Here is a 15,136-nt window from a genome sequence, read left to right as displayed (position 1 = left end):
AATTTCAGGGAAGGGGCCCAAGGTAATTGTTTTCTTCTTTGGTGGGTCTGGACCTCAGGCAGATAAAGGAACTTCAAAGAACAGCTTCATCCTGGGCTTTGGAAAAGAGAGGATTGGGTGCGGGGAGAGGTCAGGGAGACCTTAAAGCTGCTGCTTTAGTGCAGCATGTCAAAGCGCCATATTTTGGGGTGTTGGTTTCTGAGCCCCTACATAGCTAAACAGGTGTGCTGTATTTATGATTATGGAGCCTCAGAGTCACAGGCACCTGCCCTACACCTGTCATTTCCCTATCATGGGGGTCATCTAGACCTCTTGAAAATCTCCGGTGACAGAAAAAAAAAAATCACGCTCTCCCAAATTGTTTAATTTTTATACAGCTCTCATTTTAAAAAGCCCTTCCTTGCTCAGGGCAAATTCATTTTCTGTAATAATAGGGTTTCATTTTCTGTCTTAAGATGAAAGAGAATTGGTACACCAATAAGTAGTGTGTAAACATTCAGATACCAATGGGACATTTGCCATGTGTCACGGGCTGTGCTGGTATCGGTGACAGGTCATTTGTCATTTTACACCTTAGCAGCACATCAGAGTATAAGCACCTAGATTTTGCATTTACCTTTTAGTATCGCTTTTGATGGAAGGAATAAATTTGGCCGTCTCATGGGAATTTGCAAGCTGCTTAGAGAGGTGGTCTTATACTCTGAGCAGTGTGAGTAAAATAAACCAGGTCTGCTCTATAAAACATCAAAGAGCATGTTGCCCTTTGCCATGTAACACCACAGAGGAAGCATCTAGTGGAAAGAAGTAAGTATTTCTCCAGGACATAAAGTCCACTGATGGATTCAGGTTTCCTATTTGTCATGCTCAAATTAGAGTTCACATAAAACAACAGCCCAGGTGAGAAGTGAGTAAATTTGTGCTTACCACTCGATTTTCCAGGCTCTTGTAGACTCTCCTGGCTGACTGCCCCAGGCTTTAAAGTCCTGGGAGGTGACAAAGGTACTCAGGGAGAAGAAGAGAGGGGCTGGAGTTTGGGAAAGGAAGCTTTCCGTGGCCAAGGGGCTTCACGAGCATATCAGTAGTGGAGGAAGGATAAGGGAACAAAGCTGGTCACTGAGAAAGCCACATTCTCCCAGCTGCATCATTAGCCAACAGTCGGCTTCTAACTTCCCTTCTCAAGGCCTCAAAAGAAAAGACAGAGCTTTTCTTTATCAGCCTTATGAATTCCCCCAGGAAACGTCTCAGAGGATTTCAAACACAGTGTGGCTGTCCACTTCTCTGATTCAGCTCAGGGCTGCCTGACCCAAACTCAGGAAATGTAATCCTTTTGGAAATTTTGTATTATACCAGTACTAAACATTTACAAAGAGCATTATAATGAACCTCGTGTGTCCTTGCAGATCTTTCTGCTCTTCTTATTATTTCATCTACTCTTCTCATATTTTCCTTTCCTGGAAGCATCTTTTGAAATTACTGCACAAAATAAGCTTAGATTTATAATTTAAGTTGGAGTTTTCCAGGTGCACTCAGGTCGTGAGTGTCTGCACAGTACTCCTTGGACTGGAGGCACATTGCTTTTCATGAGCAGGAGGCAATTTGTTCTCACCCCCACAAAACTCATTTGAAAGTCCATTGTAATGAAAGTACTTAATGCCTGATTGTAAAACTCATATCTAGGAAAATTGTACATTTTTCACTATCTTGCTCTAGTGGAGAAATGTTCATATTTTTCTTACGCTCCCATATTCTGGGTGAACATACCAATATGGCCCCCATGTCTGTTAGAGTCTTAAGGTGGCTGTCAGTAGTGATTACTTCATTTACTTTGCACACAGTTAAAGAGAACCTTTAAAAAATGCATGTACATTTACTCAAGCATGGAATTCACATAAACCAGACGTGGAAAATGCTTGGATGGTTAGATATTCCTCAAATGGTTTCATAAGTGTCTATTGTGTTATAAAGAGGGTGGCCTTACCTTACTGGTAACACTTCTGCCCAGCACTCTGAAATATCTGAGAAAGAAACTGGAAAGGGGGGTCATTATCTTAATATAAATGCATGGGTGCTACCTGGGATTTTTAAGCACCATAAACATTAATAGCACAAATCTCGACCAGGACAAAGTTCAGCATTGTACCATCTAAATATACCATGATTTAATTGTGTAGCTAATGTGAATATAAAACATGTAGCTAAGTAAATCTTTAAATTTCCATGTTCCCTAAATCCTAGAGTTTTTTTTCATAGTGTCACAATTTGGTACAAAAATGAGAAACAGAAACAACACTAATTTCCTCATATACATAAGATTTGAGGACTTCTAGAACATTAGAGCTGAAAAGAATGTATAGGGATGTATGCACACACATTTCAGGTGAAGCCATCTAGGCAGGTTAAGTGGCTTGGCTGGAGTCACAACACTGGGTAGTGAGCAAGCTGGAGCTTTTTCAAAGAAGTCAGATTTCATGTTAATCTTTTTCCTATTACAACCAGGATAGTTTGATAAATAACAGGTTCCTTATGACTTCGCAAAAATGAAACAGGAAAGCAAATAGTTCCAAAAGGTTTGATGAGGCACACAGCGCAGCAGCTGCTGAGGTGAGCCAAGAACAGATCCTGTGGCACTGGCACTGGGGTCCAGTCTAAGGCCCAGAGGGAGGTGCACACAGCCCAGCAGTTGCTGAGGTGAGCTGAGACCTGCACAGCACCAAGGGCTCAGTCTACTGCCACGGAAGGCTAGAACAGGAGACAAGGTGGTGTAATACAGATATCACCACACCTTCTGTCACCACAAGAATAGCTCACCACCACAGTAGCAGCCAGGGCCACTCTACAGGCAATCTACCACTCACTTGACTACAATGATATAAGAAGAGTCATCAGTAGAGCCTGCAAATAGGGGAGCAAATCTTTATCCTCATAGCGAACCCTAGAGTGAAAGAAGAAGCAATTCTTCTACCAAATGACCAAACATCAATAAAAAATACTAGAACTACAAACAAACAAGAAGATATGACACCACCAAAGGAATACAGTAATGCTCAAATTCCGTAGAACAGGGAATCCTTGAAAAGTCTGAAAAAGAATTCCAAGCAATGATCTTAAGAAAGCTTAAAGAAATAAAAGAAGATTCAATTAGAGAACACAAGGAAATAAGAAAAAATATCCAGAATATAAAGGAGGAAATTTAAAAAGAGATTTAAAAAGCATGTAGCAGAGCTCTTAGAAACGAAAGACTCACTCATTAAAATAAAAAAAAAACAGCATAGAGCTTAAGCAGCAGGCTAGAGCAAGTAGAAGAAAGAATTTCAGATCTCAAAGATGGTCTTTTTGAAATAACTCAGGCAGACAAAAAAAAAAGGAAAAAGAATTAAAAATAATGAGGAAAATCTAAGAAAGATAGCAGACAACCTCTAGCACTCTAACATCCGAATTGTGAGTAATCCAGAAGAGGAGAAGAAAGGAAAAGGTATTGAAAACCTACCTATTCAAGGAAATAACAGAAAACTTCCCAGGTGTAGGGAGAGATGCAGACCTTCAGATCCAGGAATCTCAAAGGTCCCCAAACAGATTCAATCCAAAAAGATCCTCTCCGGGACACATTATAGTCAAATTTGCAAAGCTCAAAGACAAAGAGAGAATTCTAAAAGCAGCAAGAGAAAAGTGTCAGGTCACCTGTAAGGGAACTCCCATCAGACTAACAGCAGACTTTTCAACTGATACCCTACATGCCAGAAGAAAGTGGAATGATATATTCAAAACACTAAAAGAAAAAAAATTGCCAGCCAAGAATTCTTTACCCAGCAAGGCTCTCCTTCAGAAATGAGGGAGAAATAGTGTATTTCCCAGACAAACAAAAATTGTGGGAGTTCATCACCACATGACCAGCCCTGCAAGAAATTCTCAAGGGAGTCCTGCCTCTGGAATCTGAATAATGAATGCCACTATCATGGATACACAAGAAAGAGCAAAACCTGCTGTTAAAACAAAAATGCCACTGAGAAAGAGCAAGAAATTAAATCATGCCACCTCAAATATCTGACTAAGAGAATAAGAGAAATAAAAGGGGAAGTAAAGACCAAAAGATATTTAAAACATTTAAACAAAAAGCAACTGAATGACAGGAATTAAATGATACGTGTCAATGACCACCCTAAATGTGAATGGATTAAACTCCACATTCAAAAGGCACAGATTGACTGATTGGATTAAAAAGCTAGACCCAAGTATATGCAGTCTTCAAGAGACCCATCTCACATATACAGACACATACAGACTAAAAGTGAAGGGATGGAAAGAGATATACCATGCAAATACAAACCAAAAACAAGCAGGAGTAGCTATTCTTATATCAGATAAAACAGACTTTAGGCCAAAAAACGTAAAAAAGAGACAAAGAAGACCACTATATAATGACAAAAGGATCTATCCATCTAGAAGACATAACAATCATAAACATATATGCACCCAATACTGGAGCACCCAGATATATAAAGCAAACACTCTAAGACCTAAAGAAAGAAATAGGCCCTAATACATTAATAGTGGGTGACCTGAATACCCCCCTCTCAGTACGGGACAGATTTTCCAGGCAACAAATCAACAAAGAGACACAGGATTTAAACTACATGTTAGACCAACTGGACCTGTCAGATATATACAGAACATTTCACCCAACAACTAAAAAATATACTTTCTTCTCATCAGCACATGGAATATTCTCCATGATAGACCACATATCAAGTCATAAGTCAAGTCATAAGTCTAGTCTCGGTAAATTTTTAAAAAATTGAAATCATTCCAAGTATCTTTTCAGACCACAATGGACTAAAACTGGAAATCAATAACAAGCAAAACACTGGAAACTATAAAAATACATGGAAACTAAACAATAGGCTCCTGAATGACCTATGGGTCCAGGAAGAAATTAAACAAGAAAAATGAAAAAAATTCTTGAAACTAATGAAAATAAAGATACATCATACCAAAACCTGTGGGATACTGCAAAGGCAGTACTAAGAGGCAAATTTATTGCAATAAATGTTTACATCAAAAGAATGGAAAGACTTTAAATAAATGACCTAACACTATGCCTCAAAGAACTTGAAAAACAACAACAATACAATCCTAAAGGTAGTAGACAGAAAGAAATAATTAAGATCAGAGCAGAACTAAATGAAATAGAGACCTAAAAATGATAGAAAAGATCCACAAAGCAAAAAATTGGTTTTTCGAGAAGATAAATACAATAGAAAAACCAGTAGCTTGGTTAACAACAACAACAAAAAAAAAAAAAAAGAGAGAGAGAGAGAGAAGACCCAAATAACAAAAATCAGAAATGAAAAAGGAGACATTACAACTGATAACACAGAAATATGAGGTATCATTAGAGACTATTTATAAACAACTGTATGACAATAAATATGAAAAGCTGGAAGATATGGATAAGTTTCTGTACACATAAAAACTACCCAGACTGAACCAAGAAGAGGTAGAAAACCTGAATAGACCAATAACAAGCAATGAGATTGAAATAGTAATCAGCAATCTTCCAACGAAGAAAAGTCCAGGTCCAGATGGCTTTACAGCTGAATTCTACCAAACCTTTAAAGAGGAATTAATGCCAATTCTCCTCAAACTATTCCAAAAAATTGAAACAGAAGCCATTCTCCCAAACCCGTTCTATGAGGCCAACATAACTCTGATACCAAAACCAGATAAAGAAACAACAACAAAAAAATGAAATTACAGGCCAATATAGATGAACATAGATGCAAAAATCCTCAACAAAATATCAGTAATCAGAATACAGCAACATATCAAAAAAATTATACATCATGACCAAGTGGGATTCATCCCAGGTGTGCAAGGATGGTTCAACATATGAAAGTCAATTAATGTGATACATCACATCAATAAACTCAATGACAAAAACCATATAATTATCTCAATAGACGCTGAAAAAACATTTGACAAAATTCAACATCCTTTCATGATAAAGACTTGCAACAAATTAGGTATAGAAGGAAAGTATCTCAACACAATAAAAGCCATTTATGACAAGCCCACCACCAGTATCATTCTAAGTGGGGAAAAACTGAAGGCTTTTCTATTAAGAACAGGAAACAGACAAGGATGCCCACTCTCACCACTTCTATTTAGCATAGTACTGAAGGTAGTAGCCAGAGCAGTCAGGCAAGAGAAAGAAATAAATGGCATCCAGTTTGGAAAAGATGAAGTCAAACTGTCCCTATTTGCCAATGACATGATACTACATATAGAAAAACCTGCAGACTCTATCAAAAAACTCCTACACCTGGTTAATAATTTCAGAAATGTTGCAGGATACAAAATAAATGCCCCCAAATCAGTTGCATTTATATTCTCCAATAATGAGCTAACAGAAAGAGAAATAAAGAAAATAAGCCCATTTACAACAGTCACACGTAAAAAATAAAATACCTAGGAATCCATTTAACCATGAAGATGAAAGATCTCTACAATAAGAACTACAAATCACTACTGAAAGAAATTAAAGACACAAAATGATGGAAAGCCATTCCATGCTCTTGCATTGGAATAATTAACATTGTGAAAATGTCTATACTACCCAAAGCATTCTACAGATTCAATGCAATCCCCATCAAGATACCAATGACATTCTTCACAGAAATGGAAAAAACAATCTCAACATTCATATGGAACAACAAAAGGCCCCAAATAGCCAAGGCAATCCTGAACAAAAAACATAAAGCCAGAGGCATAACACTACCCAACTTCAAATTATACTACAAAGCTATAGTAACCAAAACAGCACAGTAGTAACATAAAAATAGACACTTAGACTAGTGGAGCAGAATAGAGAACCCAGAAATCACCCCTCAGGCTTACAGTCATTTGATATTTGAAAAAAGGACAAAAACATACATTGGGGAAGAGACTGCCTCTTCAATAAATGGTGCTGTGAAACTTGAATATCCATATGCAGAAGAATGAGGCTAGACATGCACCTCTCACTATATACTAAAATCAACTCAAAATGAATTAAAGACTTAAGTATAAGATCTAACACTATAAAATTACTAAGGGAAAATATAGGTGAAACACTTCAGGGACTAAGTCTGGGCCCAGACCTTATGAACATGAGCCCGAAAGCACAAGCAACTAAAGAAAAAATAAACAAATGGGACTATATCAAACTAAAAATCTTCTGGGCCGAGCCGGTGGCGCACTTGGTAGAGTGCTGCGCTGGCAGCGCAGCGACGCTCCCGCCACAGGTTCGGATCCTATATAGGACTGACCGGTGCACTCACTGGCTGAGTGCCGGTCACGAAAAAAAAAAAAAAAAAAAAACTAAAAATCTTCTGCACAGCAAAGGAAATAATCAACAGAGTGAAACAACAACCTACAGAGTGGGAGAAAATTTTTGCTAACTATGCATCCGACAAGGGATTAATATCCATAATATACAAGGATCTCAAGCAATTATACAGTAAAAAAACAAATAACCCAATTAAAAAGTGGGCAAGGAGCTGAATAGACATTTTTCAAAGGAAGACATACAAATGGCCAATAGGTACATGAAAAAATGCTAAACATCACTAGTCATTAGGGAAATGCAAATTAAAGCCACATCAGGATATCATCTCACCCCCATTAAATTGACCATAATCAAAAAGAATGATAATACCAAATTCTGGCGAGGGTGTGGAGAGAAGAGAACGCTTCTACACTGCTGGTGGGACTGTAAGTTAGTACAACCACTATGGAAAACAGTACTGAGGTTTCTCAAACAACTACAGATCGATCTTCCATACGATCCAGCAACCCCACTTCTGGGTACATAACCAAAGGAATGGAAATCATCGTGTCGAAGGGACACCTGCACTCCCATGTTTCTTGCAGCTTTGTTTACAATAGCAGGATGTGGAAACAACCTAAATGTCCATCAGTGGATTATTGGATAAGGAAAATGTGGTATATATACACAATGGAATACTACTGTGCCATAAGAAAGAATGAAATTCTCCCATCTGCAGCAACATGGATGAGCTTGGAGAAACTTATATTGAGTGAAATAAGCAAAGCACAGAGGGATAAATACCACATGTGCTCACTGATATGTGGGAGCTAAGAAATATAGATAAAAGGAAAGAAAGACCACCATTGTGCATTGGATTGCACAGGGAGAGAAAGTACCTGGGGATACAAAGTGGAGCAGGGAAAGGGGGATGGGGATAATTGGGTGGGGGACACAGGGTATAATCACAATTTGTGGTAATGGGCATGCTGCCCGTATGGATCTGGCCATCATATCTTAGGCACACGTGGTGACCATTTGCTTTGTACGCCATGAATATTTGTAACCAATTAAAACAACGTTTTTTTTTTAAAAAAAAACGTTTTGATGAAATATCATGTGTTCTCCCTGATATTCTGCTTCTGTGATAAGGGAATTCTGGAAGTGATTAAATGAGGTGAATAACTAGCTTCAGAAGGCACCATTGAACACAGGTACTTCCAAATAAAGAATCCAGGCATCAATTTTAGCCCAAACACTATGGACAGTAGGGAGAGTTCCACTGTGATATTTTGCTTCAGTGCCTACTGTATTTCTATGTGGAGTGCTACAGAATGCTTCACTGGTTTTCAACCAGTTCCAGTTGTAATATTCATCACGACTATAATAATTTTGGTTCGCATTTTCTTCTTAACAATTTCCAATATTATTAGTGAGGATAGGTTTTAGGGGATTAAAGAATCCTACATGTCAGTATGTCAGTGGTGTTTCCATGGTGAAAGAGCATCTAATTTGCCTTTGTCACCCATGGAAGAGAGGAAAACCTTTTCAGTATTTGGAGACCTACAAATTAAACTGACAAATGACAGATGAGCAAAAGAAAAGATCGATGTTTATTTATATATGTGCCAGGGAATTCACGGAAAAATGTGATCCAGGAAGGCTGTTAGGATCCGGGGCTAATACATCACCTCAATTGGGGAGGGGTGGGCAGAGAGGCACCTCTGGGAGAACAAATGACCTCCTAGAAGGCACATATAGAGAAACAAGTGACTTTGGAAAGATAAATGCATCCTCAGGAAAATAGATGGGAGATGGTTTGTGATGTGTCAATTTGGGTGTGTTGCTGACTTGTGTCTCCAATTAGAGTTGCTCTCAGGGAATGGATTTGTGAAGATTATGTTCTTTTGGGAGGCTCTACTTTTAGGCAGATAAAGGATTTCAGGAACTCAAATGCCTTTGGCTCAAAACAATTTTTATGCCACAGTGGCTCATTCTGGACCCCTTCACTCCCCACATATGCCCATAATGTGCTCCAACTCCTTCCATATATCATATAGTTAATTTTTATTTTCTTTCGAGAAACCTATGAACTTGATATGTATGTACTTCATCTCTTTTAAGCATTGCTAAACAGGCTTTTACATTTTTGTTTTCCGATAAAAGAATTTGCTTTTCTGAGGCCTAGTTAAAACCAGTAAATATTACAAATGGAATGCTCCTAACATAAACAACACTATATTAATAAGTACTAGGACACTCTAGAGTTAACTTTTTAAAAAGAACACCAAATCTGAAAGTTATTGCACATTGTAATTTAAATTACCTGCAGTTTTGAACCTTGTGTTCAAAAATGTATTAAAATTAGTTATACCTGATATTTTATGTGTAAATTCAGAAATATAGACGGAGGCAGATGTAATGTCAAGAGTAAGAATGATAGGTGGCCGTCAGATGATTGCATTCTTTGTTGCCAGAAGAGAAATTGGGAATGTCTATTTAAGGTTTTGATATTATGACCAAGCTACAGGTCCTCCCTCCTACACAAAATAAAGATGAACGAAGCAGAACTCTTGACAAAATATTGCATTATAAATTAATAAATATTTATGGCCAGATGATTGTCACTTTATTCTTCCTTTATATACATGTAGAAGAAATACAATTACTTAAGCAGTTTTTTAAACCAGTGGTATAAACTGGTAGAAACTCTTACTATTTCATTTAAAGACTGTAAATCGTGAAATGACTGCCTGCATAGAAAAATGTCATGATGGCTAAATTCCAGAATGAGCTGAGGCTAAATGCTGCACACACAAAAATAAATAATTCGTATTTCATACTTGGCACAACAACAATAAAGGAGCAGTTTTCTGTGTATCCTGGGTAGTGCCGACATGATACTGTCTCTGCCTTGGTTCTCTTGGATCTAGACAAGGTGAGGATCAAAGTGGTTACCCTTTCCTGGGGCCACCAGGATGGCAAGTGTGAGGAAAGTCCAGGAGGGCTATGCACCCACACCTGCCTGGCGGAGTCCCACTGCACCATGAGCCAAGAGGAAGAAAAGAGGTGCTTGGCAGATGTGCCCAGCTGGCATGCTGGGACATCGCAAGTCATAGTCAAAGTTCCCCTCGAGTCTTAACAAGTCTCCTTTCACCTGCTGGACTCTTGGGGTCCACTCTGGACACCAGATCCACACCCTGCAGTAGGTAGTTCTATCCAAGTCTGGAAATGGCAGGAAGATCCAGAAGACCCAGTGGGCAGCCACCAGCCTGGCTGCAGACAGGCAGCCAAAGGGAAGGCCCAACACTCTGAGGACAAGATAGAATCACTTGTTAGAAGCAATAAAAAGATGGATTTTGCTCAACTTTCCAATGGTCTTTTAATAATTCCACCCAACAGTGGGCTAGGCAACTTTGGGAGGTGTAGTACTTCCTGTGAGAAGTACTTAAGTAGAGACTGCATTGTAATTTTCCAGTATGCCTAGAAAATATATTCTCAATATAGGTGCATAAAAATCATCTGGGAATTTATTAGTAATTCAGATTCCTCAGTCATGCCTCCGAATATTCTGATTTGGAAGTTCTGTTGAAGTGGGAGAATCTGCATTTTAAATGAGTCTCCATTCTCCACCAATGCACAAGACTTTGACACTAGTGGTTCACAGATACAGTTTAAGGAGACAATAATGATCTTGCTGCTACTTGGTGACCTCATGATTGGCCTTCAGGTGTGGTGTGCGTTAGACTACTAGACTGGGTGTGAGATGACCTGAATTCTAACCCTTGCTCTAGTACTTACTAGCAATATGCCTTTAATAAATTACTTAACCTGCACTAATGAATTTATTTAACCTAGCTAAAACTAGATTACTAACTGATACCTAATGACAGAATTCTTAGGATCAAAAATCAAAGCAAGGGATGAATATTATTAACTTTCCCAAAGTAATAAAATGGGATTTTTGCAGGAGATAATCAGAACTCCTAAACTTAACATTTTTCCAGGACTCAGGAGAAAACTGTTATCCCTTCACTGCATTCCTAAATGAAAAATTTAGTGGCTCACCTTCTGAATAAGGGATCAATTAGGCAAACCTAAATGGTGCACTCTCCCTGTAATTCTAATAGTTTAATTTGTCTCATTCTCTGTGGTTGTAAAAGAGAATGTTTAGATTTTAGGTTTATCATCTCATGTGAATCTCATGCTTAGTTATTATAGGGCTCCCATCACTCCTCTCAGAGAGTGCCAAAAAGAGTAAAGAGTATTAGCTTCCTAGGGCAATGACTTTATTCAGGTTAAAGGCTCACAAGGAAGACAATCACTGATCACTTGCTTTGAATTTCATCTTCGGCTATTGCAGAGGATAAAGGAGCTGCTATAGCAAAAAGAATCAGCAAAGCCTAGAATAAAGATCTAAATTGGAAGGAAAGTGAGAAGATGGGAAAGAAAACCCCTTTTCTCCCCAATCCTAATATAAAAATCAAAGGTCAGAGCTAGTTAAGAATTAGCAACCAGGGACCGTGATTATAAGGACTTTGCAACTTTCTCATGTTTGTTATTAATGTTATTCCCCTCTCTTTTTGTATCATTTGAAATAAAAAAAATTAAGGAAAAAGATAGAAAATATAAAATATTTTTAAAATAATAATAATTAAAATTGAACATATTAAAATGTATGAGATGCAGCTAAAGCAGTAGATAGAGGGAAAATTATAGCTGAAAATTCATGTATTAGTAAAAAGGAAATGTTTAAAATCCATTGTGTAAATTTTAATATTTAGAGTTAGAATAGAGAAAGGAAATTAAACCCAAAATAAGTAGAAGGAGATAATAAAAGCAGAGAAAAGCAACAAAGCCAAAAATTGGCTCTTTAAAGGAGTTATCATCAATCTTTCAAAAAATTATTGTTAAATGTATAGCAAAACTGAACATGAAAAAAAGAGAGAAGGCACAGCTTACCAATATCATGAACAAAAGAGTGAATATTGTTAGATACTACAGGCATTACAATAATAATAATGAACAACTAAATGGCAACAAATGTTACGCGTTATGGACAACTATATGGAAATCAATATGAAAACAGAGTTTCTCTAAATCGAAATGGACAGATTCTTTGAAAAACCCTACACCAAACGGAAAGATGAATTTAAAATGTGAATATTCCTATGTCTGTTGAAGTAACTGAATGTGTCCTAAAAAACATTCCTTCAAAGGTGGTTTCATCGGTGAATTCTATCAAACTTTGTTTCTTCCCTACTATTTCAAGTAGCCTTTTGTTCTGGCTCCAATTGTTCTAGCATAAGAAGAGCCTTGTACAGTTCAAAGGGTCAAAGAGGAACCATATCCTTGAACTTGTGATTGTTACAGGGGTAGGCAGTTGACTTAAGATGGTCCATCACAAGTAAGCCTTGACCTTTGGATTGATGACTACAGGATGTGACATGATCTGTCCTCTGGGATGTGAATAACAAGCATTGAGCTCTGGCGGTTCAGAAGGTCATTTTGCAGCCATGAGAGAATGAAGCTGACAGAGGGTGTAGAGAAGGCAGAAGAACCAGAGAAACAGGGTTGTGAGCCCAGTCTCACCAGCATGAGCGTCTACATTGCACCATCACGAGACACCTGCCATCTGTCTTTTCATTCACATAAAACAACACATTTCCATTACTCTTTACATTAGTTTGAGCTGAGTTTTCTGTTACTTGACAATAAGGAGCAATTGAACAGATCCTGCATTAGGACTAGACTTTTAATCACTAGAACTTCAAAATACATTTTAACATATAATAGAATAAGTCCTCCATCATCATGCACCTGTCCCCAGCCAAACAAACAAACAAACAAAAAAACTCTTGACCTTTATGATGCTTTCAGTCTTTTCAGATAACACTTGAAATAATTTTATCAAGTTGCAAAAGATTCCCATTGAGGTGCTGGTGATAATTTTGTGAAAATTATCAATTAATTTTCGAAAATTGACATCTTTATAGTATGTTGATTTAGAAACATGTTGAATTCCCAGTTGACTCATTTTATTTTCTATAACAAAGTACCAAAACTGGGTGGTTTAAACAGACATTTATTGTCTCACAGTTCTAGAGGCTGAAGTCTGACATCAAGCTATCAGCAGCGTGGGTCCTTCCTGAGGCTGTGAGGGGGATTTGTTCCAGGCCTCCCTCCTGTCTTCTGGTGGTTCACTGGCGGTCTCTTGTGTTCCTTGGCTTGTAGATTTCTACCTAAGTCTTCTCATGGAGTTGTCCCTAACTCTGAGTCCAATAATCCCCCCCCCCTTTTTAAAAGATGACCGGTAAGGGGATCTTGACCCTTGACTTGGTGTTGTCAGCACCACGATCTCCCAAGTGAGCTAACCGGCCATCCCTATATAGGATCCGAACCCATGACCTTGGTGTTGTTAGCACCACACTCTCCCAAGTGAGCCACAGGCCAGCCCTCATAATTCTCTTTTTATAAGGACATCAGTCATATTGGATTAGGGCCAACCCTAATGACCTCATTTTAAGTTCATGACCTCTGTAAAGATTCTGTCTCCAAATAAGGTCACATTCTGAAATACTGAGGTTAGGGCACCAACGTGTCTTTTGTTAGACGGGCACAATTCAACCATAATAGTCCTGGAGTAAAGATTTTTCTCTTCGTATAAGTCAGTATTTCTCAAACTGGCATTCAAAGATATAATGTTTGGTGTTGGTGGATTCTCTGTAAAAATTTTAATTTATGTTTTTTTTTTTTTTCAAAATCAATAGAAATTGATCACTCATGCTGGTTAGTTTCTCTTACTTGAAACAACAGCAGCAGCAACAATACCTTGTCTAAGTTAAATAGACTCTGCTTGTCATCTAGGGGGACCAAGGTGGTTAGAGTTCTGTGGGAAGAGTTCCAGAGAGAGAGAGAGAGAGAGAGAGAGAGAAAGCTCTATAGATGGGCAGAGCTGAGGCCAGGAAAAGAAGCACTTAAAGAACTTTCTCAGGCTAAAGGCACAGAAGAGATGAGTCAGAAGGAAGTGGTAGAGAGATTCAAAGTGTAACAAGGACTTGAACCACCGCTGTTGGCTTTAAAGACCCTGTCCAGTTGCCAGCCAGGAAATAGAAACCTGTGTCCTAAAGCTGCATGGAACTAAATTCAGCCAATGACCTGAATGAGTCAGAATGAATGAGTATTGATCCCAGAGCTTCCAAAGAGGAACAAAGTCCTGACAACACCTTAATTCATCCTTGTAAAATGCAAAGACTAGAATGAGTTGAGTCACTCTGGGTCCAGACTTCTGACCCACCAAACTATGAGATCATAAATGAGTGTTGTTTTAAGACGCTAAATTTGCAGTAATTTATAATGACAGCAACAGGTGACTGATATGAGTAGAGACACCATAATGTAACAGTACAATGGCTGAGATGAAATATACATGAGATGGAATTAACAGAAGTTCAGACTGTATAAGAAAAGACTAGTGAACTTGGAAGAATAGCAACAAAACCTACCCAAAATAAAACACAGAAGGAAAAAAAAAAGAAAAATCTAAAAATGGGAACTTTATTTTAAAAATGAACAGAGCACAAAAACAAGGCACAACATGGCCATCTCGATAGATGTAGAAAAAAATTTAACAAAATCCAATGTCCTTTCATGATAAAAACACGACAAACAGGAAATAGAGAGGAAATTCCTTAACTCAATAACAGCATCTACGAAAACCCCCAACTAGCATCACGCTTAATGGTGAAAGACTGAATGCTTTCCCCCAACATTAGGAACAAAAGAAAAACATCTTCTCTAACTACTTCTATTCAACTTTATACTAGAGGTCCT

The sequence above is a fragment of the Cynocephalus volans genome, chromosome 18, assembly GCF_027409185.1.
Source record: "Cynocephalus volans isolate mCynVol1 chromosome 18, mCynVol1.pri, whole genome shotgun sequence".
NCBI classification, from domain to species: domain Eukaryota; kingdom Metazoa; phylum Chordata; class Mammalia; order Dermoptera; family Cynocephalidae; genus Cynocephalus; species Cynocephalus volans.
This window is presented reverse-complemented; position numbering follows the sequence as displayed.